The sequence below is a fragment of the Alosa pseudoharengus genome, unplaced genomic scaffold (genome assembly GCF_046254945.1).
Source record: "Alosa pseudoharengus isolate Yale_2024_CS ecotype anadromous, Long Island Sound unplaced genomic scaffold, YU_APseudo_1.1 YU_APseudo_1.1_scf_11, whole genome shotgun sequence".
NCBI classification, from domain to species: domain Eukaryota; kingdom Metazoa; phylum Chordata; class Actinopteri; order Clupeiformes; family Clupeidae; genus Alosa; species Alosa pseudoharengus.
Genome location: NW_027468576.1, coordinates 41,916,118 through 41,929,692, shown reverse-complemented (window position 1 = coordinate 41,929,692; position 13,575 = coordinate 41,916,118). Strand labels below are relative to the sequence as shown.

The following is a 13,575-nucleotide window of genomic DNA, read 5'->3' as shown; positions in this document are numbered from 1 at the left end:
ATAGGGCAGACATTCGAAAGACACGTCGCCGCCGCCGAGGGCGCGCGATCGGCCCGAGGTTATCTAGAGTCACCAAAGCGGACCGGGGGCACGAGGCCCCCGGATGGGTTTTTGGATCTGATAAATGCACGCATCCGCAGCCCCCCGTGAAGGGGGCCAGTCAGCGCTCGTTTGCATGTATTAGCTCTGGAATTGCCACAGTTATCCAAGTACGGGTGGGAGCGATCAAAGGAACCATAACTGATTTAATGAGCCATTCGCAGTTTCACTGTACCGGCCGTGTGCACTTAGACCTGCATGGCTTAATCTTTGAGACAAGCATATGTTACTGGCAGGATCAACCAGGTAGCTGCTGGTAGCGAGCCCGACCCCCCGGAGCGTGGGGGCCTCTAGGGCAGGCCTCCCCCGAGAGGGAAGCCCGCCCACGCAGGTGCTGGCAGCGTGGACAGAGGACCACGTCGTGTGGACCAGGAGGACTCGGAGAGTGCGCTTCAAGGCTGCCGCGGGGCTTGGACGGAGCAGGGGGTGAGCCCTGCCCGCCTCGCCGCCGACGGCCTCCTGTTTCGGACGGCTCGGTCAGACGGGGCTTCTGGGCCTCGCAACAGAACGTTTCGGCGCTGGGGGCGGAGACTCCGTGGAGCCTCATGTACCCCCGGCCTGGTGGCGGACCCGCTGGGTTCGGGGAGGGGCGTCCGGCCGCACTGGGCGGTCGGGGTGCCTCCCCTGGCGGGTCTCGTACTCCAATCGGTCAGGTGATAGCGTTTGGGTGTGGGTTAAACCTGCTGAAAAGTGTCCCCGGAGCTTAGATTTTTGGCTGTGAGCATGCACCAGTATGTACCCCGTAGGGCGGCAGAGAGAGGCCGTGGAGGCGAGTCAGACATGCGGGAGGTGTCAGAGAGTCCCTGGGAACATTCTGTGAAATTTTGGTTTCAGACCTCCAGGGCACCCCCATGCCCCCTTTAACGTGCCCCAGCACAGTGCACCTCTGCCTGGGTAAGCGTTCGGCCCTTTCTGGGGGGTGTGGAGGTCAGCCAGACACGTGGGAGGTGTCAGAGAGTCCCTGGGAACATTCTGTGAAATTTCGCTTGGATACCTCCATAAGACCCCATTGACTCACATATGTGTCCCAGCACAGTGCACCTCTGCCTGGGTAAGCGTTCGGCCCTTTCTGGGGGGTGTGGAGGTCAGCCAGACACGTGGGAAGTGTCAGAGAGTCCCTGGGAACATTCTGTGAAATTTCGCTTGGATACCTCCATAAGACCCCATTGACTCACATATGTGTCCCAGCACAGTGCACCTCTGCTGGGCAAGCTTTCGGCCCTTTCCGGGGGGTGTGGAGGTCAGCCATACCCATCCAAAGTGACAGAAAGTCCCAGGGAACATTCTGTGAAATTTCGCTTGGATACCTCCATAAGACCCCATTGACTCACATATGTGTCCCAGCACAGTGCACCTCTGCTGGGCAAGCTTTCGGCCCTTTCCGGGGGGTGTGGAGGTCAGCCATACCCATCCAAAGTGACAGAAAGTCCCAGGGAACATTCTCTGAAATTTTGCTTGGATACCTCCATAAGACCCCATTGACTCACATATGTGTCCCAGCACAGTGCACCTCTGCTGGGCAAGCTTTCGGCCCTTTCCGGGGGGTGTGGAGGTCAACCAGACATGTAGGAAGTGACAGAAAGTCCCAGGGAACATTCTCTGAAATTTTGCTTGGATACCTCCATAAGACCCCATTGACTCACATATGTGTCCCAGCACAGTGCACCTCTGCTGGGCAAGCTTTCGGCCCTTTCCGGGGGGTGTGGAGGTCAACCAGACATGTAGGAAGTGACAGAAAGTCCCAGGGAACATTCTCTGAAATTTTGGTTTTTGACCTCCATGAGACCCCATTCACCCACACATGAGGCCCAGCTCCATGCACTGTGGTCGGGTACTCAACTGGCTCAGTCCGGGGTAGCCTGGATGTCTGGGAACTTCCATGCACTCTGACCATGTGTCTGATACTCCAAAAGGCCCAAAAACACTGCCATAGTTCGGGGAAAACCTACTGGATGCATTGCCTGGGAGTTCAACTTTTTGCCAAAATTATTCTAAGTCCACTTTTTTACCCTCTCCTCGATTTCGCGCCGATACCCGGCGCGGGGGGGTCAATAAGAGTACCTCCAGGCCAAGGGGAGCTCCTCAGAAGTGTCCGAAGCCGTCGGACACATTTGCTGGCCTCCCTGGGTGTCCGTTTCTGGAGCCTGCCACCTGCCCCGCGTATATAATTAAATAAGTAGGGACTTAGGTTTTGGACGAGTTTTCTCTTTTGGACTTAGGTTTTGAGCGAGTTGTTCCTTTTGGACTTAGGTTTTGAACGAAAACCCATGGTTAACCTAGCCACCCATGGTATACCTGCCTACCCAGGGTGAACCTGCCTACCCAGGGTGAACCTGCTTACTCCTGTGTCCCGCAGGGGGCGACATTTCCCGCTTTTTTTCCATTTTCATCAGTTTTATTCTATCTTTTTTTACATTTTGCCCATTTTTACACATTTTCAGCCCAGCTTCCATGCACCTCTATAGGCATGATTTTTACACATTTTGGGCATTTTTGGACACTTTTCTGGGCAGCCTTTTCATCCATTTTGGGGCTTTTTGGGGGGTTTTGGCCTGTTTCTGGCCCTGATGGAGACACAGAGAGGAGGTTTTTTTCAACATTGGGAGCCTTTTTACACATTTTGCCCATTTTTCCCCCCAGCTTGGAGGCACTTTCCTGGGCAGGAATTTTAACCACTTTGGCCAGTTTTGACCTCTCTCTGGCCAGCCCCCCCACACTTTTTGACCACATTCTCCTGCGGGGGCCTTGTTTTTTCTACGGGGGCTACTATTCCCAGCCGTTTTTGGGGTCGCCACGGCGAAGGGGGGGGGACTTTTTTGGGCATTTTTTGCATATTTTGGCCTCTTCTATGGCCCCCAGCTACTCACCTGTTGCACCCAGACAGGCAGGGAGCCTAGTGGGCATTGACTTTCACCTCTGTGTGGGTTCACTACTTGCCTTTTGCCACCAGGTGGCGGCGAGAGCTCAACTCCAATCTCAGGCTTTTTTAAACAGCTATTTTAACAGTTTTTGCCCTTTTTGACCCCCTGTCAGTATTTTTTCGACCCCAACCTCCAGTGGCCTCTCCGGGCATGAATTTCAGACAGTTTGACCATTTTTAGCCTCTTGTGTTTGCAGCTATTTGCTCCATTTTCACCGTTTTCAGCTTCCAGAGGGCTTTTTTTTTAAATTGGCTACCTGGAATTCAGAGGCTTGCCCTGCAGGGCAGGGAGAGGCCTGGGGATGAGTGCTTGTGCTCAGACGGGCTCAACTTGGGCCTAGGAGTAGGGAGAGACACACAGGGATGTGCTAGACCCCCCCCAGCACGCACAGCCACACACACGCACACGCGCGCGCGCAGGAGATAGAGAGGGAAGAGGAACGGCACATGTGCCGTCGGGGACCCAGGGGGACCAGAGTCAAGCTCAGAGTCAAGCTCGACAGCTTTTATGGTAAAAATGGCCCCCCCCCACAATTTTTACATCGTTTTTCTCGTCATGTTCAGCACATGTTCAAGCCCATCTTACAGAGGCCTTTCTGGGCAGGAATTTGAACCTTTTGTGGCTTATTTGTTTTAAATACAAGCATGTGATAATGCAGTGGGATGCCTACTCCACACCTCAGGGATGCAGTGTTTGAGCTGGCATTTCCGGAAACATCCTGGTGTGTAGGTGTTCGCTCCTAACCCTAACCCTAACCCTAACCCCTACCCCTCATCTTAACCCTTCCTTAATTAATTATTTATTTATTTATTTATATTGTTTTTTCTTCCTTCTTCCCTCCCCTTTTCTAATATACATAGTTTCTATTTAAATAACTAGATGTACCGCATAGCGGTACAAAATATGACCGCCGCTCAGTCCTGCACATCCATTCCGCGAAAATAAATCATATTAATGAATTTGTCTCCATCTTCTACTCCATTCCCTACTCTTGAAACTTTTGTGTATGCTTGTTTGAAATGTGTGTTTGCACACATTCCGCACACAAAGTAGCCTACTGGCGCTGCAAAGGTGAATAGATTTGTTTCTGGGCCAAAAAATCTGTAACATTGTTATAAAACCTTTAAAATCTCTAAACAATCACAAGTAGGGCAGTTCATCACAGTCCATCCATTGCAACTGGACTGATGAAAGGTACACCTGTAGGCTACATTGTATTTGGGAAAAGCAGAAGGTAGCAGCATAATGTATTTATTTATTTATTATTAAACAAAACAATCCCTGTCAGTTCCATGCAGTTTTCAACAGCTATCAAGAAGAGAGGTCATGTCATGGATTTTTGTGAATGTTTCTTCTTCTACATATGCATAAGTTTAGTCATCTAGTTCAAATGATATTCAGCTTTATTGTCAATGCACAAATGAAATACCAGTAGTCTAAAACAAAATGCCGTTTTTCCCAGTGGTGCAAATAACTGACATGTCCAAAGGGCCTTCATGAAATGCGTTGCGAGACTGTTCATACACATTTTAACGGGCAAAGTTGAAGAGCTACTCTCCGTTATTGTTTGTGCAAATAATATGCTGATTCATGTTCCCTTGCATTTTGCAACCATGAGGTCAATGGTTAAGCTCAATCTTTTGACGCAATCTTTTGATTTTCACCCAGCCTAGTCCATGGTAGGCGCCCGATAGAAATATTGTTTAATTTTGCGATTGAGATATCCACGCACTGGCGCCCCCCCTGCGACGTGTTCGCCCCCCGGTTTTAGAGCTATTCTAAATGCAAAAATGCATAGAGGGAGTTATGACAAAACCGTGACTGTTAACAAACTATAAGCTATATAAGGTAGGCCCTATGCTAGGCCTATTACACAACACAAATTGTCGCTAGGCTATGCTGGCGACCCAAATAAAATCTCCGTTGGAACCAATGGCTTACACCTTACAGTATCAAGCTGCCACCTCTTGGCGAAAAAGTTAATAGTTTTGCATATCAGTAGTAATACATTTCACGTAGCTGTGAATCACGGAAAGGGCGAATGAAGTGGACACTTCTAAACGGAACCCAACCCACTGTACAGTAGCTCAAGGTCTGTGGCTAAAGCAGCCATGATGAAAGCGTTATCATTGTTTGGATACTTCACACACACGTGTTTTTTAATCGCATAGACTTCAACTACCAAGCTGGAATCAAAGCACATCGACTCCCCTCTCACACCCTAAACACGCACTTCGAACAAACAAAAAGCGCCTCAGTCTCACGGAATAGCCATAGGCAAAACTGTATCTGACCCTTGTAACGTTGGTACTAAATCATTCATCGCAAAGAATGATTTTTGTAGCACGTGCAACAAATATGTGTAGGTACAGCCCTGCCCTGAATACATCTCAACGTGCGCTCTAAAACATCTGGTTTAAATGGAGATTGTAGATCATCACGGGATCATAGACAGGTTATCTTTCAGGTAGCCTATATATTTTCCATTAAAAAACCATCACGTAGCGAACGTGTTGTGGCTAACTCACTTAGCTCCTGTTAGTAGCCTAGGTTATGGTCATAAGCAAATGAGATGACAGTCGAAAGATACAATTAGTGCTGTTATCGATTTGCTTGGTAGCTTATAAACGCATTTATGGTTTTCTACAAATACATCAATAATCAAATTGGCCTCCATCACTCAACCATGCTAACGGTAACATTATTTTACCTACGTTCTGCTATTGATAGGATTAACGTAGCCTACCTGCAGTAAAAAACAAGCATGTCCGATAAACATTCTCAGATTTATTTCGGCTTCAAGAGGAAATGGGAATTACATGTCATGCAGAAATCATCCTACCCTTAGACGTTCTCTGCGGTAAACTACTGTAGCCTACAGTCTTGTCCTTGTAGGAAGCATAGTGTCTTTCCAACCCATTTAAGATTAACTTCCAACAAAATTACGTCTCACTGCAACGATGCGCCATCTAGTGGACAAACGACTACTTATCGCCAATACTGGAAATGCAGCCATGATGATGATGATGAATATTTATTTTGGCTTTCTTTTAATCCTACTGAATTTGTAATTATGTATCGGCCGTTCTAATACCGATAGTATGTGGGTGCCTGTGTGTGTGTGTGCATGTGTATATGTGTGCACCACCATCTACAGGCCAATGAGTGTAGAGTCACTAAATGTACACATAACTTAATTTTTTAGACCCCCCCATGGATGAAATTCTACGAAACTTGGCATACCCCCAGAGAATGTCAGGTTAATCATACACATAAAATTTGGTGCAGTTCTGAACGTCTTTACTGAAGAGAGGGGCGATTAAAGCAGAATGATATTGCATTTTCATTTTTTACCGGGGGGGTGCAAATCACAAATGAGTGATTATGGGCTAGGTTGATATGGGCCCTTGAGACCAACATACCATAAAAATTTCTTCATCCTCGGTGCCACGGTTCAGGTAGTTATTGAGGAAAAACTGCATTTTTTGGGTTTCGGGGGGCCCAGCGCGGAGGGGGAGTGGCCCCCGGGGACCAAACGAAATTTTTCCGTAAAAGTCTAGTGGGGCTACATACCCACCAAATTTCATGTGCCCTGGTGTTTCGGTGCCCCGGGTATCATTGACCAAAATTTCAGGAAGTAGATGACGGGGAAAAAAAAAAAAAAAAAAAAAAAAACAACTTTGACAATCCCTATATGACCGCTTCGCTAGCTTTGCTAGCGGCGGTCATAATTATCTTTATATATATTATTTTATTTTTAGACAGTTGACTTCTTCCTACCTTTATTCCCCTCCTTGTTGGTGTGGTTGGATCCAATCGGCCAGTGCACCCACAGTCACCCACTCCACCAAAGATCATGTTCCCCTAACCTAACCCTAACCCTAGCAACTGCCTACCAACCACCTCAAGTACCTTAGCAACAGGCTAGCAACCACTTCCATGATTGCATCCTAGCAACCAACATAGCAACCCACAAGATGAGCCCAGCAACCAGCATAGCAACCAACTTAACTACCCTTGCAACTGCTTAGCAACCACATGAGGTACCCTGGTGACAGCCTACCAACCATCTAAACTACCCTAACAACAGCTTAGCAACCTAACCCTAACCCACTTCCACAGTTGCATCCTAGAAAGCTACATAGCAACCAACATGATTTGCCTAGCAACCAGCATAGCAACCACTTAAGTACCCTTGCCACTGCCGAGTTACTACCTCAAGTACCCTAGCAACAACCTAGCAACCATCTTAAGAACCCTGGCAACAGCCTAGCAACCACCTTGATAGTTGTATCCTAGCAACCAACATAGCAACTGACATGATGCTTTTATTGTAGGTCCTGTCCTGTCCTGTCCAGTAGGTCAGGAGGAGATTTGTGGGAAACCAGGTGGAAGCCTACTTGAAAAGGAAGATGATGTTGAAAGGGAAGAAGATGTTGAAAGGGAAGATGATATTTGTGAATTTGATAGGCTTGAATTAAGTGAGAGTGAGTTCTCCACTTTCCAGAAGTGTTCAACGCCCATCTCGGGGCGCAACATGGGCCACCAAGATGGGAGTAAAAAAAGTGAAGCTTCTACCAGTTGCACATGCAACTGCGAGTACTTTGAAGGGAGGTTACAACAGCTGGAGGAGAAAGTGGAAAAGTTGATGATGAAGCAGACACCCAGCAGCACAAAAATCCAAGCACCCGTGTCAGCGCAGAAATGGCAGCATGTGGGCTTGGGGAAGAAGAAAAGTCATATGTTTAGTAGGTTTCCCTCCTTTTTCATACACATTAAATCAATTTCTTATTTTAGCTTACTTTGCAGTTTTGAAGCTAGCTCCCCCTGACCTAATCAAAGTGTCCTTGAGCAAAACACTAGCCTTGCCAAAAATGTCATACAGTTTTGTTGCATGCTGCATGTTCCCCAGTACACAGTGCAGCACACACTGCTGCCTACCCAATTAATTCAAAAGTTAAATCAAAAGTTTATTGAGCCTCAAACACTACTCCCCAGTATGCAGCATGGTATACAAGCAGCAACAGAGGCCTATCAGTACATCATTAATTAATGGACTGTAGATGCTCCTAATTGAGCCCCATACATTATTAGTCCTGTGCTATTTGTCTGGTACTGCATACCACACGCTGCTCTCTGCAGAGATCCGTATGTCAGCAGTATGTAGTAGGTATTTTCAGAGATGGCAACTGTTCCCCGTTGCTTCCAATGTGCACAATGGTGACTTGCATGGCAGCCTCTGACATCGGTGTGTGATTGGGTGAATTTGAGGCAAACTGTACAGCTCTTTGGAGGAGAGCACTATATAAGTGTAGTCCATTTACAATTTAATCTTAACTTTGTTGTGCTGCAGACAAGGTTCTTGATGACTTTTACGAGTTTCGTCTGGGGGCACGAACAGGGAGAAAGGACCAAGAGAATGCTCGGCAAAATGCTAGCCATGCTCACCGCTTTTGACTCTACATGGTGGCCGATCATCCATTGACTCTCGTCTCCAAAAGCCTAAAGTTCTTAGGCCAGATGGATAGGCTTCGCACGTAAGTATTTTGTCACTTCAGCCGTGTTACACTAACTGGCTGCTACACAAATTACTTCTATATTTTCACATGGTTTCCAGTTGATTTAAGATGTTTTAAATAATGAGAATCTGGAAGTTATATGGAATGTGGAAGCTGGTGTTGGGTGACTTGAGCATGTTTACCTTTTTTATAGATGGCCGACATATCTCCAACAGAAGGGATATGCCCCAACAACGATTAAAAACCAGATGAACACCATCACCTTGTTCATTAAACACATCCAGAATTCATTTTTGGATGTCAGTCTGCTCAAACCAAAACAAATCAGCAAAATTCTTTACGAGCTGCAGAGACTTACAGCTGACATTCATAGAAGAGTGTTAGTCCACAGGCAAAACGTTTTGCGCTGCAAAAGTGGTAAACATTGTCACTGCCTTTCAGTCTGACAATACACACTTTCATATATATATATATATATTTTTTTTTTTTTCTCAGTGCCCTAACATAATTATTGGCACCCCTGTTAAAGTTGGCTAAAACACACACATTAAGACTGTTTTAATAATAATTTGTCAATAATTTTCCTTCTCCACATATTGAAACCATTGATTAAAAATAAAACCTTGAAGAGAATCAAATTCAATTTGATAGACCTCTGTTTCATTTCCATATCATTCTAAACCATGGAGTAATGGAATACTACCTACTTTAAGAGATAGAAAATTGGTTGAAAATGATTTAAGTACATTAGTATTTATCTGATTTTGCAGGGGTGCTAATAATTGTGGCACGTGTTTTTGTGAAAAATATTTATTTATTTTTATGCATTGTGCTTTCTGAGATGAAATTATTCTCTATTATTTTCATTATGAGACCTTCATAAATTCCCAAAGAGATTGTTTATTCATTCCACTTTATAGTCATCTTTACCAGGAGTGCCAATAATTATGGAGGGCGCTGTATATATTTCATATCTTGTCATTTCATGAAAACCTTAAAAGTTTTTGATGCATGTCAAATTTAGTTTTCATAGCGGACCAGCTTGGTGCAGGCCAGGAGGTCAATTTCATGATGACAGCCAAGAAGAAGATTTCTGAACTTTTTGGTAATATGGCATACAAGAGTGCATAAAAATTCTGCAGTTTCAACATAGCTACCAGCATAGCAACCACCACAAGTACCCTAGCAACAGCCTAGCAACCACCTCCACAATCGTAAGCTAGCAACCAGTAGAGCAATGGACATAATCAATCTACCAACCAGCATAGCTACCGCGATGACTACTTTAGCAACAGTGTGCCACAAAGTTCACCTCAAGCAACTGCAATTTGCATTTTAATGCACTCTTAATTCCCTACATTGAATATTTAAATATATCTTTGTTTTCTAGAATGCTTGACCAGTGATGAAGCACAGTCAGATGACCATGCCAAGCTCATGGGCTATATAATGGGCTACTTGTCCATGCTCACTGGCCACAGATCCATTGTTCTGATCAACATGACGAAGGAAAATGTGTCCAAATTCGAAACTTTCAATCACGGCAAACAATTCCAAATACTGGTTAGTATTTTTTAATCAGGGAATTGCATTGTTCCTGTACAAGTCACCATTCCATAATTACATAATCATTCACATTTTCTTACTGTTCTTCATTTTCTTTATGTCCTGGGGCGGTGGTGGCGTAGTGGTTAAGGAATGGTTAAGGTTAGCGTGTCAGTAGCCTGAAAACTGTGGGCTCGAATCCCGTCTGCCACTGTTGTGCCCTTGAGCAAGGCGCGTAACCCTAAGTTGCTCCAGGGTGACTGGCCCTGATGTGAATGCTCCAGGGTGACTGAGCCAGATGTGAATGATATATAATAGATTCAAGATTCAAGGGTTTTATTCGTCACATACATAGAAATACTATTGTATGAAATGTAGTGAAATTGCATTCAGAGAGAAAAAGAAAGAAAGACTTGGTTACAGGAGAAGTAAAATAAGTAAACTAAATTTGTTAAAATAATAGGCTAATAATAATAATGGCAAAAAGAATGTCCATCAGGATCAGAATGGTCAGGATCCGCCTGTAGTTCTAGGGATGTGGCCATCAAGAGGGAGTAGAGAGAAGAGATGAGTGATGAGAAACTCTCAGACAAGGTGGGCATGGAGGCGTCAACACTGCCCTCCGATGTGGATTCCTGTTCAGTTTGCATGAGCAGTCCCAGGGCGGCAGATGACATAGACGGCCCGCTAGCACTAGTGGATCCACATCTGAAACCCACATGCAGGGGACAGCGCTATCGGATGTAGAGTAGGCCTAGCCATCTTGATGTTAATATTTAAGTTGATCAGCCTCCGCTGGAATGATGCAATATAATATAATATAATATAATGTAATGTTTTGGATAAATGCTTTGGATAAAAGCGTCTGCTAAATGTAAATGTAATGTTCTTTTCCAAGGTGGACGAGCACAAAACCTCTAAAACACATGGGCATGCTGTGTTGATTCTCAATCAGGAGCAGTTTGGCTGGCTTGAGAAACTAACCAATGGCATGTGCTGTTTACCTGGTCAAGACAGTCCTTATGTGTTTCACACAGTACAAGGCAATTAGATCCAGAAGCCCGTTTACTCTCTTCAAATGGCTTGGGCAGACAGTGGAATGACAGGCAAAATTAATTTCACCAAGATACGGAGCAGCGTCTCCACTCAAGTAAGACATTGATATAGATTGGGGACTGGTCATAGAATACAATTCCAATCTTCCACATAAGTTTCTGACCATAGGGTGCAGTTTTGAAATGTAATATGACCATAGATTAGATTTTGGAAGTTGGGATTTGGCCATGGATTTGAACTAGTTGTAGATTAGAATTTGGAAATGGGAATCCTCAATATGCAATCTATATATGGATCCAAGGGTACAGGGAAATAATGGCTCTTTCCCACTGAGCCGTTTTGGCCCTACTCTACTCGGCTCTACCTGCTTACGGCGCTTTTCCACTGGGAGTTGGACCTGGAACCTGGTACCATTTTTGATACCTGCTTTGAGCAGGTTCCAACCGGGCTGAGTAGGTACTAAAAGTGAAGTGAATAGACAGATGGCCACTGATTAGTCTGAGAAGGGCGGCGAGAGAACTTCTCATCAGCTTTAGCGAGTGACCAGGAAAGTCTGTTTAAAATTATTTAATTCTGGGTTTATGGCTTGTTATTTTCATCCACCAGCCAACCACTTGCTTTAACAGGTTAGCAACCAGTTACTGCCGGGGAAGGCTATTGATGTTATCAGAATTTCAAGGCAGATCAGTGGTGAGGGTAAAGCCTGCGGGGGTGCTGTAGCCTATGGCTAGGTTAGCCTAGTGTAGACTTGCCTGTTTGGGCTACCCTTCGCCACACTCACTTAATTCAGGGCCAAAGTGGAACTTTTTTGAGTGGAAAAGCAAACCGGGCCGGCCAAAGTGTGTAGAGTAGTGCTGAGTAGAGCCGAGACGAGTTGGTACTGTGCAGTGGAAAAGCGCCATAAGTAAGCTTATCTATTACACACTTATAATTACTGGGTGCAAGAAATGCAGTGAAAATATCTGTGGCGGCAGTCTATCTGTACATTAATGGGAAGGGGGGGGTAATCATGTTGGTTACAACAATTTGTACATTAATGGGGGGCACACATACATACCATGATTGACATCACCCACATACAGCACAATGCCCCCCCACTACCACCACTCCATCTCCCTGTCAATATATCCTGAAGACCCAGCTCTTCAAAGACTATCTCCTGATCTCATGAGCTCCTGATTAAATTTGAGTTGTAGCTTGAATGTTAATCCTCTTTTTGTAAGTCGCTTTGGAAAAAAGTGTCTGCTAAATGTATAAATGTAAATGTAAATATGCCCCCTCCCCCCACACATACTCATTTCAGACAGCCTCTGACATACATCAACCATCCTACACGTAACAGCACACCATAACCATACCCCTTTACACCACATAACAGCACACTGTCCCATCTCCCTTGTCATCCACCACTACCCCACCATGGGACATAACAACAGAGTTTTTCTTTGCCCCTGGAGTGCTCTTGGCTGCTTCTTGTTTGTGCCCCCAAATGACTTTCATATGTTTTGGATTCCAGGCCCAGAAACACCTCACTGAGAAGCAGCGAAGGGATGTTGCAAAGGCCATGGCCCATGACCCTCAGACAGCAGAGAGATTTTATGTGGCTTTGCCCGATAAGAAGAAGAGCTACCAAACAAGGGAGCTGCGACTCAAAGCACTAGGGATGGCTGCAGAGGAAGAGGAATCCCTGAGTACACCTGAGACGAGCTCTGATGAAGATGAACCTGTGCTAGATGATGAGTCTGACTCTGCCTCCTCCCTTTCATCTGGAGAGATAAGAAGGCTGCAAGACAGACGTAAGAGGCCTTATCCAGAAGCCAGTGTTAGCATTACCTTCGGAGAGGAACAAGAGGAAAGTCCCTGTTCAAAGTCCAAAAGGAGACTTGATTTCTCTCATCAGTCTGAGGTTCCAGAGAACATACATATTCGCATTCACACACCATCAAAATGTTCAGTGGTACTCCACAGACTGAAGGAGTGTAACATACAACATCATTGTGGGAAGCCAGCTGAACAAGCGCCATCTCTTACCCATGAAACATCAGAAGAGGGGTTGAAACCAACAAAATACCCAGCTGCAGAGATCCAAGCTACCCCAGTGAATAAACCAGGCTCCCTGCAAGGAGCCCCAGCAGAAGATATGGCTGAGAACCCAGATGCAGAGTACATACCTCCACTGAAGACTCAGCCAGACTCCCAGCCATGTTCCCAGCCAATCCCTGACACCCCGGCAGAAGATATGGCTGAGAACCCAGATGCAGTTTACATACCTCCACTGGAGACTCAGCCAGACTCCCAGCCATGTTCCCAGCCAATCCCTGACACCCCGGCAGAAAATATGGCTGAGAACCCAGATGCGGAGCTAGCGACACTGGGGGATGAGCTTGACTCCCTGCCAGGTTCCCAACCAATCCCTGACACCCCGGCAGAAAATA

At 45.7% G+C, this 13,575-nt stretch overlaps 1 non-coding gene across 1 annotated transcript in view; it reads right to left on the bottom strand.

Moving 5' to 3' along the window:
- The window catches only part of LOC143117558 (18S ribosomal RNA), a 1,855-nt gene extending 1,507 nt beyond the window's left edge, over positions 1-348 (bottom strand). Inside the window, exon 1 of the ribosomal RNA XR_012986009.1 lies at positions 1-348. This exon is cut by the window's left edge and continues 1,507 nt beyond it. This is a non-coding gene — a ribosomal RNA (18S ribosomal RNA).
- Between the last annotated feature and the right edge of the window lie 13,227 nt (positions 349-13,575).